Here is a 6,606-nt window from a genome sequence, read left to right on the forward strand (position 1 = left end):
GATGGGGGTGGAAAGGGTAATCTGAAAGGAATTATGTGGCTCTAAGTGGACAGCCCTCAGTGCTGTTGTGTAACATTAGCATCATGTTCTGGGTCCTTGGATAACTCTCTTCAGAGACACAAGAACACGTTCCAGAAGTAACCTGTCACTTTATACTTCCTGTTTGTACACAGCCAGATTACAATCTTCTACTTTTTTTTTACATTTGTTATTATTATTGTTATTATTTTAAAAAGGAGCTTGAACACAACAGCAAAAACTGTGCGTATCCATCTGTTTGTGCAGAAATGTGCAGAATCTTAGATTACTGATGAGGTGTGATGAGGTGTCGAGTCCTGCAGTGTGGGCTCTCTCTCTCTTTCTTTCCCCTCTCTTGCTCGCTTACAGATACACAGACACCAGATTTTCTGCCTCTGCCGCAGTGCAGGGCAGGGCCAGAATATCCAAACCCATCAACTTCCTATTCAGCCAGTTTGGTTCAAGAAAGGAGCAGGATGTGAACACAGCCTTCCTCTTATGTGTTATCTGAACATATCTGGCAGTGAAATATGTACTTTCAAAATAAAAGGCTTTTTTTTAGTCATAAAAGGAAAAAAAAAACAATATTAAAATTAATTTACAGGCATTAAAGAAAAAAAATCTATTCCAATAATTCTGCATCAATTTTTTTTTCTTACAAAATTTTTTAGATGTTCATAGCTCCCCAAACATAATGACTAATGACTTCTAATCTTCTGAGGTTTATTCCTCCACTGTAAGCTTGATGTTTGTGTTTTTTAACAAAATGTCTTAACAATTATTTATCATATTGCTTTGAATTTAATTTGCAAGTCTCGCTGAAGCCCAGCTCAAATCAAAACATCTAAGAGCCACAGACCCTTTGGGTAGTCTGATGACCTGTCCCAGATGTGCCCACCTCCCTGCAGCCATGACTTCATTATGAGCACATCCTTTTAAATCATTATTTTACAAACATAACAGGACATCTGAACAGATCTTCCCTGTGCACCTTCAGGTTCAGCACACAGTAAACGCAATGTTCCAGCTCTTCCACACCTCTTAGTGTGACCCCTGACTCTGAACTCTCTCTGTGACCAGAAACTTGACTCCCTTACAGCTCTCTCTTGACCCCTTACTTCCCCAGTTGCACCACCAATCAGCTCAGTCAAATGTGAGCAGTTGTTTAATGTTCCCTTTGGTCACACTGGGAAAGCACAACTTGTTCCACTGAAACGTGTGTGTGTGTGTGTGTGTGTGTGTGTGTGTGTGTGTGTGTGTACTTGTTTTCGTGACATCTGAGGACAATTTTATGATAACACACTCACAAAATGAGGACGCTCGGAAAAATGAGGACATTTTTGAGGTCCTCATTTTTCCGAGCCTTCTAAAGTGTTCTAGAGGCCCCCAACATGCTCCCAAACCAAAAATCTCGAATGTCCTGAAATATCACAATTTTATGAAAAAGTGTGTTTAAGTGTGTTTAGCGTTTTTGCTCACTTTCAGTTTCGCCGCCTACTGGCCAGTTTTGGAACAAAACACACTTTTAACACACTTTCAGTGACGCCACTCTGTGAGTCCTCATTTTGTAGGTGTGTCAGACACAATAACACATTTGACCCAGGTTATAGTGGACGTCACTCTGCGAGTCCTCATTTTGTAGGTGTGTCAGACACAATAACACATTTGACCCAGGTTATACCCTTCTTGGGGCTTAAGCAAGGGTAACAACAGTTAAATCAGGCAAATCTTGACAAAAATGAAGGTCTTTAGATTCAGTTATTAGTGCCTGCACATCTTGGGGTTTTTGTTGTTGACAAAATGTCTCAAAATATAAAGTTTCAACATTTGTGTAATTATATTACTGTTATTTAATGAGTCTTACTTCTCAAAATCAATGCACAAATTGTCTGACCTTCACTAAGCAGAATGATGTGTGTGCAGATTTTGACCCTTGAAGAGTTTATATTAATCTGCATTAATATAATTGCATCTGCAATCTGCAGTTGAACTTAGAGATTCCTGCCGCTGTCATGTGATTCAGTATGATCATCAGGCTCAGTCTCGACTCTGAATTCCAAGAGGGCAGCAGCATGTCTCCTTGTTGAATGTCTGCTTTGAATTTTGGGTTGTTTTTTTGTTTTGGTTTTCTCCTCTGCTACTACCAGAAGTTGTCTGCACCACACCAGGGCCTGTGCTGCTAGCATAAACCAACTGAGCCTCAACCAGGGCCTGTGCTGTTTTCTGAGGCCATCTGCACCGCACCAGGGCCTAGCTAGACCCATAGGCACCACACCAGGGCCTTTACTGCTGTGTAATCAATTACTGTAAATGTACATGTTATCAGGAAATGATCAGACGGCAGAGGGTTTTCAGGAAACACTGTTAAATGTTCAGTTTCTATTTCATATGTTAAAACAAGATCTAGAGTGTGATAAAAGTGGTGGGTGGGTTCTTTTACATTTTGAGAGAAGCCAATTGAGTCTAATAACAGATTAAATGCCATGTTGAGGCTGTCATTTTTAGCATCTACATGGATGTTAAAATCACCCACAATAATTATTTTATCTGAGCTGAGCACTAAATCAGATAAAAGTCTGAGAAATCAGACAGAAACTCTGTAAGGCCCAGGTGGGACGATAGATGATAACAAGTAAGACTGGTTTCTGAGTTTTACAGCTGGGGTGGACGAGGCTAAGCATCAGGCTTTCAAATGAATTAAAAGTCTGTCTTGGTCTTTCGTTAATTAATAGGCTGGTGTGAAAAATTGCTGCCACACCGCCCCCTCCGCCTGTGCTGCGATTTCTGGTAGTTAGAATTACTCGGGGTGTTGATTCATTTTAACTAACATAATCATCCGACTGCAACCAGGTTTCTGTAAGGCAGAGTAAATCGATTTGTTGATCAATTATTAAGTCATGTACTAACAGACTTGGAGGAGAGCGCCCTAATATTTAATAATCCACAATGTTTTACTCTTTGGTTCAGATGTGGATACTGTATTGTTCTTTCTTTTGATTTTTTATGTTTAAATTGTTTTTGCTGGTTTTTAGTTTGTTTTTGTCTGTTTGGGAGCTGACACGGTCTCAGTGGAGATGGGTTTTGGGGGTAGCAGGAGGAGAGAAGCTGCAGAGAGGCGTGTAAGACTGCAACTCTGCTTCTTGGTCCCAACTCTGGATAGTCATATTTTGGGGGCTTTAATAAATTTGTCCATATTTCTAGAAATGAGAGCTGCTCCATCCAAAGTGGGATGGATGCCGTCTCTCTAACAAGACCAGGTTTCCTCCAGAAGCTTTGCCAATTATCTATGAAGCCGACATCATTTCTGGGACAACACAGACAGCAATTTAAGGAGAAATGCAGCTAAACAGGTCACTCCTGGTCTGATTGGGGAGGGACCAGAGAAAACTACAGAGTCAACATTGTTTTGGCAAAGTTACACACTGATTCGATATTGATTTCAGTGACCTCCGATTGGCGTAACTGGGTGTCATTACTGCCCGATGTGAATTATGATTTTACTGAATTTACGTTTACCCTTATGTGGTGGCGCGAATGAGGAATAACCGGGACGGTAACTAAGATGTTGACAACGCCACCTGGGGAGGGAGTTACACCCCAGGAAAGATATCTCTAGCCAATGTAAGTGTTACACTGGCAACCAAAGCCCACAGACTTGTTATTAACGGCAAAGGTGAGGCAGGTGAATTTTACAAATCAAGGTTTATTAAGAAGAACTACTAAAAACATAGAATTATAAAATCAAAGAGGCACCTAAGGTAGCAGGGTTGAGACGGCAAAATAGTTAATTAAAACGACCAGACTCCCTACCACGATGCTACCCTAAAAACAATCACAACATGATAAAAGAGCAACTAAACAAAATGGTGGAGACCGGCCACTTGAGGAGGCAACCTACAGGGAGGAGTGCCCAAGGGTGCCACCAATTACTCACCCATGTGATTTCACTGCAGACCTCACTCACACTAAACGGTGCAATCTACCTATGCCCGGTGTGTACACTCGCATGCATCGGGAGGATTCCACCTCACGTGCCTAGCCCTCAACAAGCAGCCACACCTCCACTAAAGCAATAAAAGAAAGCATAAAACATTAAACAGATTAGTAAAAGATCTACATAAAACAAATACACCCCAAATTACTGTTTGTTATAAAAGCATTGCGTAACAAACAAAACAGCATATGACAAGACAGCAGTAGTATAGTGCAAGCCTGCAACAAAAGAGGGAAACAGTTGTCAAAGTCCACCCTACTATGCCACGTTATGATGAACACAAGAGTCCCACTTACCACTCTCTAAAGGGCAATACTAAACTGAGTAACTTTCCTGGAGAGATCTGCAGCGCTTAACTGCCTAATGCTCGCAGCCACCTTGGATGGACAAGACTACCAAATGACTCCTTCTGGTAGTGAAGCGCAGCTGTTTCTTATAAGCCTGCTAATTGTCAACTGGGAAGGTGTGGATGTTAGTGGTGCGTTTGTGGACATCATGTAAAATCCTACCCCAGAATCTACTTCACTACACTTAGCCAGCAGTTTTAAATTTCCTTCAATGTCGCCTGCTCTGGCCCCTGGAAGACAATTAACTATGGTTGCCGGTGTCTCTAGCTTCACATGTCTGAGAACAGAATCACCAATTACCAGAGTTTGACCCCGACGGGTGTGTCGCCGAGTGGGGAAAAACGGTTAGACACATGTATGAATTTGAGGAATGGACCCAAAATGCAGACACAAAGGAACGTGAAAGAAAATTTTAATATTAACAGAAAGCAAGCTGTTTATTAAGGCTGGTAAAATAGGCAGAACCAGCTTCCAGTTTGGATTCGGAGACAGACACTATCTCTACTTTTAAGATTAGGCTTCAAACTTTCCTTTTTGCTAAAGCATATAGTTAGGGCAGGATCAGGTGACCCTGAATCCTCCCTTAGTTGTGCTGCAGTGAACGAGGCTGCCGGGATTCCCATGATGCACTGAGTTTTTTCCTTTCCAGTCACCTTTCTCACTCACTATGTGTTAATAGACCCTCTGCACTGAATCATACTTGTTATTAATCCACAGCATGTCTTTATCCTGTCTTCCTTCTCTCACCCCAACCAATCACAGCAGATGGCCCCGCCCTCCCTGAGCCTGGTTCTGCTGGAGGTTTCTTCCTGTTAAAGGGAGTTTTTCCTTCGCACTGTCGCCAAAGTTCTTGCTCATAGGTGGTCGTATGATTGTTGGGTTTTTCCTCTGTATCTATTATTGTGCGATCTACTGTACAATATAAAGCGCCTTGAGGCGATTGTTGTTGTGATTTGGTGCTATATAAATAAAATTGAATTTAATTGAATTAAAAGATTACAAAACAAAAGGCAGAAGTGAAGCTAAACAATAACCTAACCTGGGGACAAACCATGAAACCTGACATGGATACAAACATACCTGGAACATGGAAACGTGGCACCAAAGACAACAGATGACCTGACACTGAACAAATGAGGACAGGACTTACAGTGGCTTGCAAAAGTATTCGCCCCTTTGAACTTTTCCACATTTTGTCACATTACTGCCACAAACATGAATCAATTTTATTGGACTCGCACATGAAAGACCAATACAAAGTGGTCTACACGTGAGAAGTGGAATGAAAATCATACATGATTCCAAACATTTTTACAAATAAATAACTGAAAAGGGGTGTGCGTAATTATTCAGCCCCTGAGTCAATACTTTGTAGAACCACCTTTTGCTGAAATTGGATTCCATTAAAATTGATTCATGTTTGTGGCAGTAATGTGACAAAATGTGGAAAAGGGGGACGAATACTTTTGCAAGCCCTTGTAAGTACACAGAGAGACAATGAGGGGATGAGGAACAGCTGGGACAAATCAGACCTAACAAGACAAGGGAAACAAAACTAGACTCACTGCATATAGGACAAGGACTTTCACAATAAAACAGACATCACAAGGGTAATCTAATAAACAAATGAACTTAGCTAACCTAAAGAACTTATAAATAAACATCGACATCCAAACAAACTAAAACTTAAAATGCTGGGTCAACAAACCCAGGAAAGTGACAGTAAAATCATTTATTATACACATTATACTTATTTTCTTAAATTGCTTATCTATTATCTGTATTTTCACTTGAGGGTCTAGGGTACTGCTCTTCTTTTCATGACAAATTAGGACATGTTTATGATAACACACTGACAATATCAGGCCAATTTTGGCATTACTCCATCAGTGAACAGCATGCCCATGCTAACTTAAACTAGACCAGCAAGCTAACCACATGTGTATTTAAGTGTTACTTAAGAATAGGAACCAAACAAATTAACGGAACGAAATTAACTGTAACAGCAGTTTGCAAAACACTGTGACACTTCTCAAGTGTTCCTACCTCAAATACAGCGAGTGTTGCTGTGTTTTTGTTGTTAAATGGACGAGGAGAGCCCGTGGCTGGTGAGAGGATGCGGCATTTCGTCAGTGGAGCATAGAACGACGTCTGTGATTGGACAACAAGTGAGTAACGCTGCATCTGATTGTTCGAAAGCCTCAACCAAAGAGCTGCTGGTCACGGCAAGATACAAACTCGCCGGAG

The sequence above is a fragment of the Oreochromis aureus genome, linkage group 20 (assembly GCF_013358895.1).
Source record: "Oreochromis aureus strain Israel breed Guangdong linkage group 20, ZZ_aureus, whole genome shotgun sequence".
NCBI lineage: Eukaryota > Metazoa > Chordata > Actinopteri > Cichliformes > Cichlidae > Oreochromis > Oreochromis aureus.